This window comes from Engystomops pustulosus, chromosome 3 (genome assembly GCF_040894005.1).
Source record: "Engystomops pustulosus chromosome 3, aEngPut4.maternal, whole genome shotgun sequence".
Classification (NCBI taxonomy): domain Eukaryota; kingdom Metazoa; phylum Chordata; class Amphibia; order Anura; family Leptodactylidae; genus Engystomops; species Engystomops pustulosus.
The window spans coordinates 95,790,500-95,810,131 of NC_092413.1; positions in this window are offsets into that span (position 1 = coordinate 95,790,500).

Sequence of the window (19,632 nt, forward strand, 5' to 3'; positions counted from 1 at the left end):
GTTGGAAGGATTAAGTTTAAAGAAGAGAAAGGACATGATTTTAGTGATGGCAGAGCGACAGTCAATGGTGTTCTGCAGTAAGACAGGAGTAATATTACGTGCAGACTTATAGCTGGGCATATAGCGGCAGTTAGAGAGATAGGAAAAAAAAAGAGAATGCAGTCCTTCAGAATCTTATCATGAATAGATCCTCCTGTCTGACACTCCAGTGTGTCTTCATTGCCCCCCCCCCACCCCCGACACTGGCTGTGTGTGTGATATAGTTGAGTTAGCAGTGCTGGAGAGTGCCTTTGTGTCATCCATCTCATCATCTCTGATCTCTTATCTCTGATCTGTCTCATCCCTCTTCTTCTATGTGTCGGAAGCTAAGTAAAAGTGTAGATTAACCTGGGCCTTGATAATGTTACCAGTTTGGCAGCACACGGCATCTCATAGCACAGAGGAATCATAATGGGGCTCATTTATTAAGGGTCCGTGGACCGCACTTTTGCCGGCTATTCCGACAATGTCCGATTTGTGCTGCATTTAAAAGGGGTTTATGTTGCACGCGATTTTGGCGCATCGGTGCCGGCTTTCATACGACACAAGTCGGGGGGGGGTCAGGTCGTTGGATGATCCAACTGATTCGGACTAAGCGCAGGATTTAGCTTTTAAATTGTGTCGCAAGCATGCACTTACAGACACCGGGAAGAAGATGGTGAACTCCGGCGGACCGGATAGGATATTGGGCGCACGGTCTACGTGGATCTAAGTGCATCATCGTCGACAGTCCGGATCGGGGATCGCAACTGGGACGGGTAAGTAAAAGTGCCCCAATGTGTCTGCTTAGAGAGTCCCTGCCCACACTCTGGAAACTTACACTGACCATCACTGAGTGTTAGGAGCCAAAAGAGCAATAAAACTGAGTATAATTGTAAAGTAAAGGGGTTAAAAATTATGTTTATAGTGTAAACATCACTAGGGAGTTAAAATTTGAGAACTTTTGCAATAGACTTGCAATAGACTAAATAGAAAACTAAATGGTAGGGATACATCAATCCACCCAAGGCTATGTAGGTTTTACGGCTTAACTGAAGCTATGGTGAATTCGACCAACAATTTCCAATATATCCAACAACTAGGTTTTTCATTTTACCTTTAAACGTTTAATGTTTCTTTCATGGTCTAGAGAGGTGGCAGCACCTGAATCAACCTGAGGTCAAGCGCTTACAGCCTCAGAATGCCCCCTCAGCTGTCAGTGACATTCCTGTTTCCAGGGACATTGCTAGTCTGCTCCTCTGAACTCTGGTTTATGACATCAATCACAATGGACGGGGCATTCCAGGGCAGGGAGAGCTTGACTAACTCTCCTTCTCCATAACTTTATACAACCATTTTGCATCTCAATTCAAAGTCGATGATACCACCAGGAGGAGCAATGATAGAAACATGATGTGAAAAGTGTTATTCTGCATCATAATGCAACACCCCTGCCAATACATTGGAAGGCTGTTAGTAGCGAATAGCGCCCTCTCCAGGTCAGGAGCTGTTAGGGGGAGTCGCAAGCCCTCTATGAAGGTTCTAGGACCTGGTCATTGTGTAGGGGGAGCACATGGTCTTTTGAGCACATGCTCCAGTCCACTTTGACCTCATGATCTGAGTGAACAGAGAGATACACCTTTAGTGCTGTCACAGAAACCAATCCCAGGAACTGGGAGACACTAACTCAGGAGAAACTAACCCAGAGCTGCATCTTCCACAGTTTGGACACAGCTCCATCTAAATTCTCCCAGCCTACATCTATTATCAGGCTGGTGCACTATTCCTGCAGACCACTCTCCACGACCACTCCAGTACCAGAATCTGAATCTGCTGTTTGACCGTTTGGCCCGTTGCCTGCTACCTGTTGTTCAATAAAGAACCGTTGATTTGCACAACGTTGCCTACGTCTGATCCCTGGATATGGACTCTACTACCACAGGCTTCCCCATCCATTACCCAGGAACCTATCTTACAGACACTCAGGGGTTGCCCCAGGGAGAACCGGTACTTCAGCCTCTCCCTCCATATTTCTTGCACAAAGTACCTGCCAGGCTGTAGGACAGCCCTCCGGTCCCCATACCAAGCACCATGACATCAGCGTGCCCTAGGCCACAATAGCCAGCCACTCCAGTATTCTGGGCCTCGGCTCCGTCCAGGCTCCAAGAAAAGCCTAGGCCCCAGTGGGGGATATTACAATAACATACTGATTGTTCTTTTTTATAAGGTCAATTTCTGCTGACAGGTTCCCCTTTGAAGTATGGTTACACATGATGGACTCATTGTGATAATAAATTCACTGTGTTGGAGTTAATCTGTTATTGTAATTAGCATTTAAATGATTGTCTCTCACATGTAGAGATTTTAAGATCAAGTGAATAAAGGTTTGTTGAGCTAATTTTGTCCAGACCTTATAATAGATACCCTCATATCTAAGGTATGACTAGAGTCAGTGTCCTCATATATAACTTATTGGTAATCTTTTCTATTTGGCCTAGACTGTAGTTTCAATTTCCTTATCTGAAGGTTAATTTGTTAGTTTCAGGAGAATTCATAATGCCTAAACATACATATATGCCTTTTATATAGTTGCTTAAAGGAAATGCATTATGAATCAAACATACCTTGAGAATGCTGTAGCTACACTGATGCAGGATCATATCTTGTTTAATCCCTGAGATGAGTGGTTTTGCTGAAAAAAAACTATTATATCATTATGATAATGAAGCTCTGTCACTTTGCGCTGGGGCTCAGTGCTTGTCCTCTCACATTAAGTATGCACTACTCCAGATAATTATGTAATCACTGTGTTATGCCTGACAGGCAGAAGTAATCAATCGCCGCACCATCCCCCAGCTGCTATGCATGAGTCATCGAGCTCAGGTTGATTAGTCTCGTCTGCACAGTTCAGGAAGCTCTGTGTAACATGCAGGCTAAAGGCAATCCAGCTTTCCCAAGATCCTGAATGTTATAATTGTTTTTTAAGCAAAACCACTCAGGGATTAAACAAGATATGTATCTGCATCAGTGTAGCTACAACATTCGCAAGGTATGTTTGGTTCATAATGCATGGAATGAAATGGTAGATTTCCTTTAACAAATCCTTATAAGGTCCATAATGTACCGTCCTTATTATCACCAGATGTCGAGAGACCTAAATTATGATTATTTTATCTGAAAGGAGGAGAAATTATCCAAATGAAATTTTAGTGGATTTTTGCAACTTACACAAAAGATAAAAAGACATGGAAACTTTTTCTCTAAAAAATTTGAACTAGTGTTAATGATCTGAAACCACATAGAAGTGGGCCATTTGAATGGATTCCAGTTCCTTTCTACTTACAAAGACAGGGATTTAATAAAGCTATTGGCTTTCTGACATACTCCCAGAAATAATAAACTTTAGCTAGCGTTCTTACATTCCTTGTAACGAGCAGAGCTGTATTCTTGTTATTGCTTTTATAATGTACTGTCAGCTAGAAAGTACTGGCAAGGGATTCTAGAAGTTCCTACTTAACTCACCCATATTTGTAATGTTATGATTCTGTCTTATTGCACTTTCCTTCAAATGGTTTATAGTGTGGTTACTGTTCTACAAAGTAAATGTAGCTTTTCATTAAAACTACAGCAGAGAAATTGGTCGGTACTTATATATGAACACTTGACCTCTCTTATTGCAGTTTTGTTTGTCCATCCAGATATATTGAATGACTTCTCATTTCATTTTATAGACATTATATATGGATTAACTATTGGTCTTATACTCATACTGGATCATAACGTATCATTTGATATACACCCAGTAAAATAAAATACAGGAAGTCCCCGGGTTACATACAAAATAGGTTCCATAGGTTTGTTTTTAAGTTGAATTTGTATGTAAGTCGATCCAGACAAAACATTTTTTGCCCCAATGATAATTGGAGTTTCAATTTTTTTTTGCTGTAATGGGACCAAGGATTATAAATAAAGCTTCATTACAGACACCTTACAGCTGATTATTTCAGACTGGGATTAAAGTAAAGCATCCAGAGAGCTTCACCAGAGATTACAGTGGGCAGAGGGGTCCGTCTGTAACTAAGGGTTGTCTATAAGTCTGGAGTTCATAGTTAGGGGTTAGCCGCTTAAAAAAATTAGCATATAAACTCATTAAAGTTTACAAAAGGATAGCTGGGACGTAAGGATTAACCCAAAAAGGGCTATCCTTACGTCGCATTCATCCACCTACCACCCGTTCTACCTTTATAGGTAGAATCGTGGTGGTAGGTGCCCTTTAAGCTACTTTATGAGTTGTACCGCTTGTACAACCAGAAAAGGTGAGCAGATTACCAATCATATTTTTTCCGAAGCCAGAAACTGTTTTCACACATGTGGCGCTTGTATCGCTTTTCTTTCTTCTAATTCCCGCATAAAATGCAATAAAAAGATATCAAAAAACGTATCTTTAAAAAATGGTACTGTTGTATAGCAAAACATGTCCCGCAATGAAAAAGATCTCATCCAGTTATATAGATCAAAAATTAAAGCAGTTATGTTACTTGAAAAATGGTGATGCAAAAATTATAGATCCCCCCCACATTAGGTTTGATTGTACAAAATTAGTAAAACATAAGCAAAAATATAGACGTTTGGTATCACGGTAATCATACTGACCTGTTGAATAAATCTAACATATCACTTAGGGCAGTGATGGGCAACCTTTTGAGCTTGGAGTGTCAAAATTCGCCAAAAAAACCAGCATAACTCGGGTGGTGTGTCACCTTGACAAAAAACACATAATTTTGTGATATTTATAGTTCAAATAACAAATATGTATATTATTTAACTTCTAGGGTACTTTAACCCTAGGTTGTCTGATTGATCCTACCATGTACCTCCATACTACAAAATGGCAGTATATGGGGATTTTCCACATCATCTATTACTATGTGCAAATCACACAATGTAATAGATTGGTTACAATCAGATACGTGTGGAAAGGCTTAGTAACCTGCAAACTTTCAGTCATGAAAGTTCACAGGTTATATAGCGAGGGCGCAGGCGCCGCTGTCCTCATTTTCTTCATGCCCTCTTGGCGTGGAAAAGGTGCGAGGAGCAAAATAATTGCAATCTCTGGCGATTTGCAAGGCGTTGCGATTATTTCAGGGCTTGTACGTCGCAAAACTGACACAAGCCCTGATGACTGTCTTCTATCATACAGTGCACTGACCTTACTCCCTGTATGATGAGAGTGGTTGTCCTCCCTCATCCCTTCTCTGGTGCTGGTCAGTGTAGAGGTGGCAGAGTTACAGTGACCTTACTCACTGTATGATGGGAGTGGTTGTCCTCCCTGGTCCCAGCTCTGGAGCTGGTCAGTGTAGAGGTGGCAGCTGCCTCCACAACTATCAGGAGCTACAGAGGAGTCTCCTATGGCCGGGTCACTTATCCTGCTGTGCCCCGTGCTGACATGGAAACCGGAGGCACAGCTCACACAGGGGGAGGAAGAGAAGGAAGAGGGGGAACAACTAGGAGCTGCAGAGGAGTCTCCTATGGCTGGTCACCTCTCCTGCTGTGCCCCTTTCTGATACCTGGAGACACAAGGCACAGCTCACACAGGGGGGAGGAGCCGGAGGAGGAGGGGGGAGTGCTGGGAGCTCAGTGCAATCTCTCAGCCTCCCGTAGAATGAAACTTCACTCTCGGGCAGCCGCATGTCAGTGAAGATGACTATGCGTGTCAGCAAATGTCGTGCAAATAATAACCTTTCGCATGGAAATATTAATAAAAAAACTAATATTTTATAGCTCAAAAAAGTGCGCCATAAGCCAACTAAAAACGACTAAATAAGGCAAAACTGGCTAATACATGACCATCCTTCTGCGATTCACTCTGTGCCCCTACAACAAGTAACGTCCACATGTGGGGTGTTTCTATACTTGGGAGAATTTGCATAACAAATTTTAAGATAGATTTTCTCTTTTTACCTTTTGTGAAAGTGTAAAATCAGCATGGGTTAATGAGGGATCGGTCCTGTCAGACTAATGTGAGCAACTTCTATAAGGATTTAAGTTCTAGACTGGACCTTTGGGAGGCTTTGTGTCACGGGTGCTCCCATGACCCATACCGCAGGTTCACCTGTGCCCCTCGCTGCCTGCCAGCGCCACCCTCGTGCCACCTGTCCTCGCTCCGGCTCTGGGTTTAGCATCCCGACGCGCGAGTCCCCGCCTCCTAGGGTGCACCTAGCTGGTGCTCGAAGATTTAAAGGGCAAGTGCACCGCTGATTGGTGCTGGCCGTCCCTGGAAATTGTTTAAAAACCAGTTTCTCCAAGAATTGCCCACCGGATCTTCATGCTTATGTAGTTGAGAAAGCTTGTGTCCCTGCCTTGTGCATGTGTCTAGATTTCTCATTGTGACCCCGGTTCTGTACTTGACTTTGATCCTTTTCTGCCTGCCCTGACCTCATGCTTTGTTCCTGACGATGATCCTGTGCTGCCTGTCTCAACCTCTTGCCTGTCACCTACCACAATTCTTCTTTGTCGTCTTTGTACCTCGCCTTGGCTGCCACCACAGACAAAGTCGCACCTATGGAACGACCTGGTGGTACCGTGCTGCATCAAGTCCAACCCGCTTTGCGGCGGGCTCTGGTGAAAACCGGGTACCACTTAGATTCTGGTCCCAGGTGTCTGCTTACTTCATTGTCCGCTTTGGTGCAGTGGGTCCACTACCCCTGGAGTCTTACACTGTTGAGGTTGTATATTTAAACTTTTCCAGGGCATTTGGTACAGTTTGGTACATAAAATGAGAATGCTAGGAATAGGATAAATTGTACATCCTGGTGGCAGCTTTTAAGCTTTTGAAGGTAACCTGTCACCAGAGACCTCATTTTCACTAAAGACAGGTTGCAGAAGCCCATCACACCTGCATTGCAAGTATGTCTTTCTGCCTTCTCTAAGCATTGAATCACTGCTGGATTAAGCGATGGGCATCCGGGGCTCCCACCACTTTGCTTCTATTGGAGACCCACCAATTGTGGTTTACAGTGTGGGTGATTCAGGCGATTGCATGTTTGCAAAACTAGCTATTCAAATCCAGCTGCTAGATTTGATGGCAGCGCAAGGGAACAATACATTCCCTGCTCTACCATGGACAGATGGGCAAGAAGGAAGTCATCATCCTGGCGCAGTGAAGTCACACACTGTGACGCCTGCATCAGATGTTTAACCTGGAAGAACAGGAAGTCGATACGTGCAACTGAGGAGCTGGAGAAGGTAAGTTTAATTATTTTACTGGGTACTTTATATAGTTACTGATCAGGGTGGGGGACTGTATATAGTTATTTCTGGGGGGTGGGAGGCTATATTTATTTCTGGTGGTGGGGGTACTGTATATAGTTAGTACTGGTGGTAGGGGGGCTACATCGCTATTGCTAAGGGTGGGGGGCTGTATATATTTATTGCTGGGGTTGAGGGGGGCTTTACATAGTTACTGTTGCGGTTCGTGGATGTATGTGATTATTGCTGGCTGTGGGGGAGCTTTATATAGTTATTGCTTGGGTGGGGGCTGTATATGGTTATTGCTAGGGTTAGGAGGTTGTATATAATTATTGCTGGGGTTGGAGGGGGCTGTATATAGTTATTGCTGGGGTGGGAGGGCTGTATATAGTTATTGCTGGGGTGGGGGGTTGTATGTATTTATTGCTGGGGGGCTGTATAATGTTATTGCTGGGGGGATGTATATAGTGATTACTGGGGGGGTGTATATAGTAATTACTTGAGGTGCTGTATATATTTATTGCTGGGGGCTTTATATAGTTATGGTTAGGAGGCTGTATATATTTATTGCTGGGGTCTCTATATTGTGATTTCTGGGAGCAGTACATAGTTATTGCTGGGGGTTCTGTATATATTTATTCTTGGGGGCCTGTATATATTTATTGCTGGGAGTCTGTATATAGTGATTGCTGAGGGTCTGTATATAGTTATTGCTAGGGCTCTGTATATAGATAATGCAGGGGTTGGTGGGGGATGTATATAGTTATTGCTGGGTGGGAGGGCTATATATAGGTATTGCTGTATATAGTTATATATATATATATATATATATATATATATATATGTATACAGTATATATATATATATATATATATATATATATATATATATATATATACTATATATAAAGATAACACATATTTAATGCAGTATGTTCCCAGAAATGGTGCATCTGTATTTGACCCTAGTCAATGTATGAAAGCAACTCTTTCCTGGCTGTCACAGAAACATGCACTGTGCAGTAACCAGTATTTTTATGATTTATGTTGAATTTTTTTCTTGTGTTCTTCAAGTCAGAAATAATCTTTAACGTAGAACACATACATTTTGTACTTTATCTCTGGAATTCTGTACATACTGTGCAGTCTTTATCAAGGTCAATATGTCAATGCTCTTGAGTTGGGAAATCCAGTTGTGCTACAAAGATTTTTTGGAGATTAGTGTAAAGATGTTACAAAAGATGCATACACATGAAAACCCAGGGGGAAAAGTTACTTAAGTTACATATCCACCTTTATCTTTTCTTCTATTTGACAGTTTAATTCCAGCAGAGAACAACCTGTACAGATCTCAGCACTGCCAGCATTTTGCCTCTATTTTTTCTCTAATTTAATCCTTGTTTATATCCAGTGCCCAAGCTACTATCTTCATGAAATGTATTTCACATTTTATCTTTTTGCTTGACTCAAAGTTATAGTTTTGTTATTTTTAGTTTCTAATTATAAAACTAAAGCTTGTTATTAAATGTCAACATGCACTTTGCCTTCGGCAGTACTTCTACTTGTCTGAAGGGGACAGCGCATATACTAAGACACAGTTAGTCCTGCATTTACAGAGTTCAATTTTAAAATTGTAAAGAAACTGCAAAGACAACTGTAAGAAAACTCCACTCTCAGGTCACGTCACGGGGTGCACTTGTGCTAGAGAACCTCATAATTTACTACATAAAACTCCACCCATCTACACTACATTATGCATGTATGCTAAATTCTACTCTCATAGTCCTGGCACATAGTCCAAAACTTAACAGCCACAGCAATACTTTACTTATTAAGTCATAATAAGAAGGCAAAAGGCAACTGTCTAAGTAAATCCCCCAACAATTTAGAAATCCAAAATACAGATGGACCGATTACCTATACAATTGCTTAAAATTAATGCATCAGTAACACTATTTCTTCAGAAACATATCTAGATGTAAGCAGGTGAAAGTGAGGGCAAGCCTGGAGTGGCTGGCTTGCCTGCGGCTTTTAAGCTTGTGTCATGGTAGCACTATGTCCAATGGTAGGCCTCATCTACCCCTGTCATGGGCTAGCTGGATGATACATAAAGAAAAGTAAAGAGTTTGTTTAATGTAGAGAACTCCAAAAGCAGCATGGTACAGGTTAACATGCTGATAACAATATCCTTAGGAGCAGAGATCTGTCAACTGGCTGGCTATGGTAGTGTTATCTTCAGGCACATGGACCAGGGTTCATGTGTAGCTAGAATCTTTATCAGTTTTATAAAGGAGCTGGACGGGCTCTGCTGGATGGGCAGCTGTAGTTGGTGCAATCTTTTTGGTGGTCTCTGGGATAATGCTAGAGCAATACCTCAGTGCAGTCTCCTTGGAATGGGATCCTGCCTCCTGGGGGGCCCATGAAAGAGACCTGCTCCCTGGCAAGTGGTGCATGGAAAAGCACACTCACTAGGCTGACTCACAGATAGGTCTTCATTAATATACCCTATGTTTGTGGTTGCCTTCTATGAACAACCAACCAATTGCAGAGCCAGGTATTTTTAACTCTATTACAAGTGTACTGCATGAGGACAATACTGACTTCTGCCATTTGGTGGTAGTATCGCATCACAAATGGGAAAGCAGTAATTAACATATAAGAATGACCATGTAAGTTGAATGGAGGGATGGAATATTTAGTATATACTTGGTTGAGTAGGGACCAGTAGAATTAAGTTGCCGTACTTAATTTAGAAATGGCCCAACTCCAGGGCATTACATACCCCTTAGGTGGGAAAACAAGCCTCCCTCAACTTGGATAAAGTAAACTGAGGTTGGTCCAGACAAACTTATACAATACAGAGATAATTGTTGCTGGACTCGTGGTAATATTACACTCTTAGCCAATTCAACCCAGAAGGTGGTGGCATCACTCTGTAGTCCTCCCAGAGCATCAAAGCCTGAATATTTGCCATTAGGCACATTACCTAGATGACTGTAAACATCAATGCACACAATGACACATTGTATCTGCTTAAGATGACGCTCTACTTTTAGTGTACAAGAATCTAGGTGCAATTGTATACACCCCAGGTCTTTTTTAGAGACCTCAGTGTTCAGACCCCATACCAGGCAAAGTAAAAGGTAGATGTTACAGATGCTCAGAAGCAGGACTGTCACACAATGATATAGGCAGAGGGTCAGGAGTTGTCTGTTGCGGCCCACACACAGGTTCAAAAACGATACGTCATAATAAGGGTAACATTTATTGATAATAACGCGTTTCGGAGTAGCGAAGACTCCTTTCTCAATTGTTGTGAGACTAAAGCGTGGGAAGCAAGGAATCCTTGCTTCGCACGCTTTAGTCTTACACCATACCACACCACTTTAGTCTCACACCACACCACTTTAGTCTCTCCTCTGTGCAAGACATATGAAAGTCTGCATACAATTTGAAAAAAAGATAATTTGGTCTAATGAGACGACACTTGTATTTTTTAATGTTAATTCTGAGTGATAGGTTTAGAGAAAAGCAGGCACTGCTGATCAATTCCAACAGTGACACATGGTTGTGGCAGCATCATGCTATGTGGGTGTTTTTCAGCTGTAAGGACAGGACAGCTGGTTGCAATTGAAGAAAAGCTGAATGTGGCCAAGTACAGAGATATCCTGGATGAAAACCTCTTCCAGAGTGCTCTGGACCTCAGACTGGGCTAAAAGTTCACCTTTCCACAAGACAAGGAGCCTAAGCACACAGCTAAAATAACAAAGCAGTGGCTTCAGAACAACTCTGTGACCATTCTGGACTGGTCCAGTTAGGGCCCTGACCTAAACCCAATTAAGCATCTCTGGAGAGACTTGAAAATGGCTTCCACCAACGTTCACCATCCAACCTGAGGGAACTGGAGAGGATCAACAAGGAAAAATGGCAGAGGATCCCCAAATCCAACTGTGAAAAACTTGTTGCATCATCATTTCCAAGAAGACTCATGGCTGTACTTGCTCAAAAGGTCCTTCTACTCAATACTAAGCGAAGGGTCTGAATACTCAATGACCATGTGATATTTCAGTTTTTCCTAAAAAATTAGCAAATATCTTTATTTCCATTTTTTTCTGTCAGTAAGCGTGTGCAGAGTGTACATTAATTAGCAAAAAAATAAATTTTTAGATCTTACCAATTGGCTGCAATGACACAAAGACTGAAAAATTTAAAGGAGTTTGAAAACTTTTCGTACCCACTCTACATTGGACATGGGACAGCAAAGGGCAATTCTTTATGATACACAAGCACCAGTGAATAATTATTTGCAAAAATGGAATAGCCTTACATATACACTTTGAAAAATATTTTACAGATCTTATGAAACATTCACTTTTATCATGTGGTAAACAGTGACATCTAGTGGCCAAGCTTGAAGCAACAAATAATTGTCAGATCCAGCTCTGTGAAGTAGAACTCAGGTGTATATGAAAGGACATATAATCGAGAAAAAGACTTTAAAAACGTGATATAAATAAGTCTGTTTTCTGTTTCATATTCTTACTGTCAACATTTAAAGGTGCCAGAATACCTGCCATAACCAGATTTACATTTGTCGATATTTGTGTTCTTACTTGGATACTAAGCATGTTTGCACTATATGGAAAAAGTTTCCAAGGAAATCAGAAAACACACTCCTTTTGGGGCCCTTACAGTGGAGGATACTACATCAAGCAGAGTAAGAAACAGGAAAAACATAACTTTATGAATTTTTGGCTACTGTGGAAGCACTGTGGCTATTGACTGCTGGAGGATCATTGTGACTATATTTTCTACAGTGGGGCATTGTGAGTCTGTGACTATAATGGTGCCTATGGGGGCATTGTGACTATCTTGGCTGCTCTAGGCACACTGTGACTATATTTGCTACTGAGGGCACTATGGCTATATTAGCTACTGTGGAGGCACTATGACTATTTGCCCCCATAATAGAGACCCTTTACAATGAATAATAAATAATTAAATATAAATTATACATATTACTCAATACAAATGTAAAAATCTATGGTGGTCTTTATTTCTCATGTGGCAAATCCTTGAATATATATATATATATATATATATATATATATATATATATATATATGATTTTTAATTTTGGGATGCACAATTTATTAATGGGTCAATAAATATTTCATAATGGCCTATAACTGATTCAATAATATATTGTCTCCATTTTTATGGGGACAATATATATAACTTGTTATGGTGGTCTCTTTGTACATAAAAATAATTATGGATGCTTAGCAACACATTAATCTTTATAGTACATGGGCTTTGAGCAACCACTTCTTCTCCTGCCACTATCCCTCCTATTTCTACATAATAACATGGGGCAGCAGGTCAGTGAGAATGAGTCTCAAGTCCTAGCAATTTGTCTCTGATCACCATAAAGAGGACCTGTCACCAGATTTTGCCCTCCCCCAACTAACAATGCCTGCTGATAAAGAGTTACAAGTGCAACATCCCACACCGGGGCCTAGCCTTTTCTTGGGGCCTGGAGGCAGTTGGGGCCCAGAATACCCGAGTGGCTGGTGGTTGCGGCCTAGGGCATGATGTCACGGTGCTTGTTATGGGGACCGGAGGGCTGTCCTACAGTTTGGTGGTGTGTGCAAGAAATATGGAGGGAGAAGCTGATGTACTGGTTCTCCCTGGGGCAACCCCTAAGTGTCTGTAGAATGAGTCCCTGGATAATGGATGGGGAGCCCGTGGTGGTAACATCAAGTCACCACCCAGATCCTGGAGGCTATACAGACCAATGTGGCTTCTTTGATTTGGATAATTGTGAAGGTGAAAATATATGTTCGGAACACATGTGAGAGATAGAAAAAAGTCGGCACTCACTGTTTTTCTTTAAAACTTCTTTTATTTCATATAATTAAAAATGCTCTGTTTCACAGGGAGAGACATTTGACAGCAGGAAAAAAGTGAGAGTTGGAGGGACGAAGCATTTCGCGCTAACCAAGTGTTTCATCTTGCCTGCTACTGCATGGTTTTCCAAACAATTTATGTTGGCCGCCATGCAAAACTCACTGACGTCGTCAGAACACAACCACAACCTTAACCCGTTACAATTGGTAAAAACATAAACAAAGGTGGAGTCGAAATTCAGCCACACCTATGAAAAGGCTAAATGCTGCGTCGGAACAGAAGGGAAACTACTTTTCTATTTTCCTCCAATCACTATTTAAGTGGGCGGAGCTATGAGTTGAAGGCAAAGCGGACCTTAGTGGAGACTGAGTTACGGGACATAATCACGTGTCATACACCTGAAAGAGAACTAGTTAAAGGGAACCTGTCACCAGGAGACCCATTTTTAGCATTCCCCCAGTCCCCACAGAGCATAGTACATACACTGCCAAAGTGTTTTTGTATAAAAAATTGGTTTTACAGAAAAAAGATATGTTATATTGTACCTTTCATTAGCATCTGCTGTGTGACTAGGCAGTTGCCAATTTGGAGGGGCTGAAAAGGAGCAGTTCCCCCAAACCCTTGGGAAACATGTGACCTTTTCAAATATATGTATAACTCCCCACACTCGGGATTGGCTGTAGAGCAGCAGGGGGCGTCGCTAAGCCAAGTGATGGGTGTTTTCATATATTTGAAAAGGTCACATGGAGGAGCTGTTTCCCAAGGGTGGGGGGGGGACTGTTCCTTTCCAGCCCCTCCCAAAAGGAAACTGCCTAGTCAGACAGCAGATGCTACTGAAAGGTACAATATAACAAATCTTTTTTTCTGTAAAACCAATTTTTAATACAAAAACACTTTGGCAGTGTATGTACTATGCTCTGTGGGGACTGGGGGAGTGCTAAAAATGGGTCTCCTGGTGACAGGTTCCCTTTAAATCGGAACCACAATTAAAGGGAATAGCTGAAAAAGGTCCCACTGTGACTTTTAGAAGAATTAAAACAATTAAAGACTTTGTAGTACGAAGCAGATTGCCTGAGAGAAATAGTGAAGGAAATTGGCTAAAAAAGATGACCCCACTAGGGAACCACAGATGTGGTAGTTATAACCATTGTCCCCAGATGATTCAATGGAAAACTTTACTTTACAAATTATCTTTTGCCCATGTGGGCGCTTTTACATAGGCAAAACTATCAGGACCCTGTTTACCCAGTTTAGAGAGCACAAAAATTCTATTATGAATGGCAAAGGAGCTCTTCATGTCAAGACGGCGCACAATGGAAATCCCAATGTTCTGTCATTTGCGGGACTAGAATTAGTACCCGCCCCAGTTCACGGGGGCGACAGACAAAAACAGCTGCTAAGAAGAGAGGCATGGTGGATAATAAAAACAGAGGCCCTTGGGGTTCTGGGTCTTAACAACAGAAACGAAATGGGGGTTTTCTTATGAAGTAAATAATTGTCTTTCTAAAATATAACTGTATTGTTATGTTTGTATCCCTTGGCTCCACCTTCTTAGACCGTGATTGGAGAGTAATGCACCAAGCCCACGCCCACTGAATGATAAGTCCTCCTATAATCATATTACCTAGAAAGAATAGATCCTAGTTCCCTTTCAGGTCCGCGCCAGTTTTCCGGACGAAATGGATATCCACCCTCTATAATGGATTGGATATCGCATCCCTCAATCCCCTCCCCGAAGTTGCCACACCACGCCCTCATCTATGACACGTGATTATGTCCCGTAACTCAGTCTCCACTAAAGTCCGCTTTGCCTTCAACTCATAGCTTTGCCCACTTAAATAGTGATTGGAGGAAAATAGAAAAGTAGTTTCCCTTCTGTTCCCATGCAGCATTTAGCCTTTTCATAGGTGTGGCCATATTTCAACTCCACCTTTGTTTATGTTTTTAACCAATTGTAACAGGTTAAGGTTGTGGGTGTGTTCTGACGACGTCAGTGAGTTTTGCATGGCGGCCAACATAAATTGTTTGGAACACCGTGCAGTATCAGGCAAGATGAAAAGCTAGGTTAGCGCGAAACGATTCGTCCCTCCAACTCTCACTTTTTTTCCTGCTATCAAATGTCTCTCCCTGTGAAACAAACAAAGAAAAGCATTTTTAATTATATGAAATAAAAGAAAAAGAAGTTTTAAAGAAAAACGGTGAGTGCCGACTTTTTTCTATCTCTCACCATCTGTTTTTTTCTCCCAGTAAAGATGTACTCTCGAAGAAATAGTGTCTGTTAGCCCAATATGCCAGAGGCTAACACTTCAAATTGAGGCTGCAAGCAGTGCCCCTATTTTTTTCCCTAGTGTCTCCTTGTAGTTTTGGAAAATATATGTTAGATTCCTGTGGCAAGACATACAGAAACTCCAAGACAGAATTCAGGTGACTGAGAATTGCAAAGCTTGACTTGCACCTTACTGCTCCGCTGCTGGAAAAAGTGGAAGCAAAACAAAAATAATTTATTAGTATTTTGGGCAAAGCAAAGAATCCCTGCTAGTAAGAGTCCCTGTTAAAACATAATCTCCCAGACATGGTTTTCTTATCAGCATTTTACAACTGACCCATCGAGCACCGACCACTCCACCACCACCTTGGGCTCTTCCTCTTCTGGACAGACTTCTTAGTTGCAAATATCGAGATACCACCCTTTGAGATGAAAGTCATTTTGGTAAGATTAAATACAACAATGCCACTGTAGCCCAGCAATTGTTTGTTACCCTTCAAAGAGCTGATTTTATTGCTGAATTTGCTATAGCCGGTTATAGGACATGTCACTGGGATACTTTATGTTTTCTTAAGATTTTTCTGAGATGATTTACAGTACTACCGTATATTTTGGCGTATAAGATGACCTGGTGTATAAGACGACCCCCCTACTTTCCTGTTTAAAATATAGAGTTTAAGATATATTCGCCGTATAAGACTACCCCTTTTCCAACGCATACAAAACACCGGTAAAAATAAAAAAAAACATTTGAATTTAACATGGTTTTGTTTTTTAATTTAAATTCTTATGACATGCAGGTATATAGCAGGAAAACTGTCGCTCATAAACATAAGGCATACAACAACAACATTACCATCGTCCATTTTACTGTAAATGTTACTATACTGTTCCTTAAATTTTTATTTTATTAAATATTCCATGCCATGTACTCAGAAGTGGGAAAAAAATTCCAAATGCAATGAAAATGGTGAAAAACGCATTTGCGCCATTTTCTTGTGGGCTTGGATATTACGTCTTTCACTGAGCGCCCCAAATGACATGTCTACTTTATTCTTTGGGTCGGTACGATTAAGGGGATACCAAATTTATAAAGGTTTTATAATGTTTTCATACATTTACAAAAATTATTTTTTTGATTTTGCCAACTTCTGGTGCTAATAACTTTTTTATACTTTTGTGTACGAAGCTGTGGGTGGTGTAATTTTTTGCGAAATTTGATAATATTTTCAATGATATCATTTTTAGGACTGTACAACCTTTTGATCACTTTTTATAGATTTTTTTATATTTTTCAAAATGGCAAAAAAGTGCCATTTTCGACATTGGGCGCTATTTTCCGTTACGGGGTTAAACACATTGAAAAAACGTTATCATATTTTGATAGATCGGACATTTTCGGACGCGTCGATACCTGATGTGTTTATGATTTTTACTGTTTATTTATATTTATGTCAGTTCTAGGGAAAGGGGGGTGATTTGAAATTTTAGGTTTTTTTATTATTATTTTTTATTATTAACTTTTTTTTATTTATACTATTTTTCAGACTCCCTAGGGTACTTTAACCCTAGGTTGTCTGATCGATCCTACCATATACTGCCATACTACAGTATGGCAGTATATGGGGATTTTCCTCATTCATTACAATGTGCTATCAGCACATTGCAATGAAGGGGTTAAAACGAAATAGCCTTGGGTCTTCGGAAGACCCGAGGCTACCATGGAGACGGATCGCCGCCCCCGATGACGTCACGGGGAGCGGCGATCCCAGGTAAGATGGCGGCGCTCGCGCGGCGCTCGCACAGCCCGCGCTGTGAAAACACCCGCGATCGGTGCTAGCACCGATCGCGGGTGTTACCGGTAAGCCCTTGCTGCAATATGCAATATGCAATATCAGCCCGTGAGCCCTCTCCATGCACCGGGACCCGACTGCCGCCGTGAATACACGGCGGGCGGGCGGGATTACCGGCGTATAAGACGACCCCAGAGAAGACAGAAGATTTTTCTGTCTTCAAAAGTCATCTTATACGCCGGAATATACGGTAAGTTAGTTTTGACATGGACTTTTGCTCGCAAAGCCCATTTTGTTTAACAAAATTGGTATCCAGTTCAGTAGATCACTAGCTGCACCAAAACTCTACCTCCCCTCATATAGTAGACTCTGTAAGCTGGACTAGTTTTTCTACCACTATGCTGTTTAGTAGTCTTGGTGTTTCTGTGGGAGAAAATATGCTTGGTCCTCAGTAGTTAACTCCTTCAAGTATTCGGAAACTTTATCTCTAGCAATCATTCTGCTTGCTGTCTCATTTTTCTTGGCAAATTACTCCCAATTCACATACTTGCAGGTGCAGTGTGGTGACAGGATCAGGCTTTACTGATGTAGTGGCTGAGACTCCTTTATGGCATAACCAGGAACTACATGAACAATTTATATTTCCAGTAGTGCGGTCCGGAGACCAATATGGTATTTTGCACCTATATGACAACTCAGAGCTTTATTCATTTACATAGCTGCAGTCTACTTTCCCAATCATTACTTTATATTTACTTCCAGATATGTCTTGGTTTTTCAATAAAGTTTCCTGACCACATCCCAGTTAAATCTAGCTATTCCCAAGGTCCTTGTGTACTATTATCAATTTTCACTTACTATTTGCTAAAGTCTCCAGCCTGGACTCTCCACCACTGGATAAGTGGGTGTTAATTCCAATACTGATGAACGAATCCTATAAGCAAGCATTGGGATCTTCGTTTTACTTTCTCTGTCACCCAATAATAAGCTTATTCAATTGTTTTTCCTCCACTAGTGAAACTTCACTTTCAACTAATTTGGGTGAACTCCAATGTAGCGTCTATTTTGAGGATGTGGTTTCTTGTTGAATAGGAGGGTCCTATCAGGAGTCTTACCTGGTACCAGACAGTTAGAGCAATCGTATACAGATTGTTTTACCTGTCTGGGAAAAATGCGTTTGAAGGTTTCCCACCTGAGAAAGAAACGCTCCACATGTTTTTCTATTTTGGTGAAGGTCCTACCTAGTCAATTTTCACAATGAAGGACAACTTCTCCAGGAACAGTCTTAATGGGCGTGTAGATGTGTATAGCCATGTGTGTAGGATCGTTTTGACCCCTACTGCAGATATCTATATAATAGTTTCCGGCAGCCTGGTGTGCAAGGATAGTCATCGGTGTCCATGTATCCAAATATTGCCCAAATTGGGTTCAATGGTGCTGCTGAGATGAGGTTGTCTACAGTGAAGCAGTCTAACCTCTTCCGGAAGGCTTGTATTCTCAGGCACAGATATAAGCAATGATACAGGTCAGCACCTTCTGATTGGCATTGGGGGCAGTTAGTAGTTGTGTGGGTGCCTATAGGGTAACCCCGATTAATATAGGCATGGTGGTATAGTTGTAGGTTCATTTCTGTATAGCTGCTGGATGATGCACATTGAATACTGAGTTCTGTTGCTTTCATTAATACAGCGGTTGTGAGCTGTGGGATATCTTTGAGCCAGCCTGTGAAGGCCGTCTTCGAGTGGGTATAATCCTTTGGGGTGTGTATGAATTTGTAGAATTTAGATGTATGGTCTTGCATGTTGGGTTCCAGTTGGGTGGGGGCAGCTCATGGACAGCCCCACGCATAAAATACTATCATTAGATGCCCTAAAAGAGAAAGATACTTCTTCCCATAGCTGCAGGAAAAAAATTATGTGGTGTGTTTACAGAATCTCTTTTGGGGCCTCTAATGATAGTATTTTATGTGTGGGGTTGTCCACAGGATGCCTCACTCTATATATGCCTCCAGTCATGTGGGAAACTGTCCTGGAAATGTGGGTTGTGGAGGAAGGTGAAACATAGTGAGAATTGGGGGTGCTGGGATTTCAATGTTCTTATCTTCTGCCAGGCCCACCAGGTAGACATCAGGATGGGATTATCTCTATTGTTTTTAGGAATATCATGAAATGATATGTGTAAGAAGTTTGAGGGTTACAGTATATACTTGAGTATATGCCGAGGTTTTTCAGCACAAAAAATGTGCAGAAAAACTCAAACTTGGCTTATACTCAAGTAAAAAGTCAATACAACACTTTCCGACACCCACCAGCAGCAGCAGGTCTGAGTGACGTTGCGACGCACAAGCTCTGACGCCAGCCATGCAGAAGAAGAGGGCCTGCTGGGGAAGTCGGAAAAG